Source organism: Octopus sinensis, linkage group LG8, assembly GCF_006345805.1.
Source record: "Octopus sinensis linkage group LG8, ASM634580v1, whole genome shotgun sequence".
NCBI classification, from domain to species: domain Eukaryota; kingdom Metazoa; phylum Mollusca; class Cephalopoda; order Octopoda; family Octopodidae; genus Octopus; species Octopus sinensis.
The window spans coordinates 60804537-60806355 of NC_043004.1; positions in this window are offsets into that span (position 1 = coordinate 60804537).

Consider the following 1819-nt stretch of genomic DNA (forward strand, 5'->3'; position numbering starts at 1 on the left):
CAGATTCCTTCAAGAAATCCCGGATAAACCCCCTACACCCGGATATCTCTCTGTAAACAATAACTCTCTACTTGAGTGGGCCATAGTGCCCAAATTCTGACTTGAAAGACTTCACCAGTGGTGCTATTAAGTTGACATGGCCTGGGCCAATAATGGCCGAAACCTATCAAAGTATCAAGTATCAAAGTATATATATATATATATATATATATATATATATATATATTATATATAATTAGGGCTTGTAAAATAAATTACTTTGCCACATACTGAACTTAGTAGAAATAGCAGCCAAAAAAATTTTCTTTGCATTTCTACTACTTAAAGAAAATTTCTCTCAGATAATGTTTACTTCAGACAGCTCACGAAGGTTTGGAGGTAAATAAAGAAAAATATCACAAGTACATAGATCGTTTGAGTACGTCAACGTTTCAAGATTAGCCAAATAAAATCAGCATTTCTTTCGTCAGCTCAAAATTTCTTAATTTGGATTTGGAAACACTAAAAAGAAGGAACTTTACCTATCAGCGAACTTGTCGCTTCAGATGAACCACTCCAACTAACAATGTCAACAAATTCAAAATGCGCAGGCGTAAAATTCTGCACTCCTCATTCCACCCACGTGGTCTATCTAGCAAACATTATATTTTAACCGCGAGAAATTTTGAGCTGACGAAAGAAATGCTGATTTTATTTGGCTAATCTTGAAACGTTGACGTACTCAAACGATCTATGTACTTGTGATATTTTTCTGTATTTACCTCCAAACCTTCGTGAGCTGTCTGAAGTAAACATTATCTGAGAAAAATTTTCTTTAAGTAGTAGAAATGCTAAGAAAATTTTTTTGGCTGCTATTTCTACTAAGTTCAGTATGTGGCAAAGTAATTTATTTTACTAAGCCCTAATTATATAATGTAATATTTTGAATTCGCCTTAAATGGTCCTTTTACATACTGAACACTTGGTGAAATTGATTAATTAATTTATTTTACCCTCAATTGTTGATATATATATATATATATATATATAATATATATATATATATATAATATATATATATATGTATATATATATATATATGTATATGTTTATAATATAATATATATATATATAATATATACATATATATATATATATATACATATATATATATATATATATATATATATATATATATATATATATATATATATATATATTATATATATATATATATATTTACATATATATATAGATTCATATACATCTATTCCTGCAAATACTACTGTTATTTAGTTCAACATTAGGTCTGATTGATCTATAGCATTTCATCCCATCATTTCCTTTATACAGTGTGCAATGCATGGAATTTTGCTGTTATTTCTAGTAGACCAGATGACCATATAATGGTTCTCTCTACCGCTTTCGTTTTATTTCCCCAGAGAACTATCATTTTTCAATTCGTGTTTGTTGTTTTGTTCTTCTTGGATATTATACAAGCGGGTCTGCTCTTTCTGAATCTCCGATTTCTTTAATATCCAGAAACCTGACAATTACTAATTTTTCTTAATGAGTTACTCGTTATTTTGACTATTTTATGTAGAGATGTATCTTTGGGGCTTTGAGCAATTTTCATTTAACTACTCGACCCCAGCAGTTATTTGTTTCTTTATTTATTTTGTTTTTAACCTATTATCTATTCTGCCTGTCTTTTACCGAACCGTTACGCTTCGGGGATGAATAAATAATATAAAGGACACATAAGGACACACATAGAGACGTATATATATATACATTTATATGTATGTTAGTTAGTTAATTTGGCTCAAAAGCAAATAGC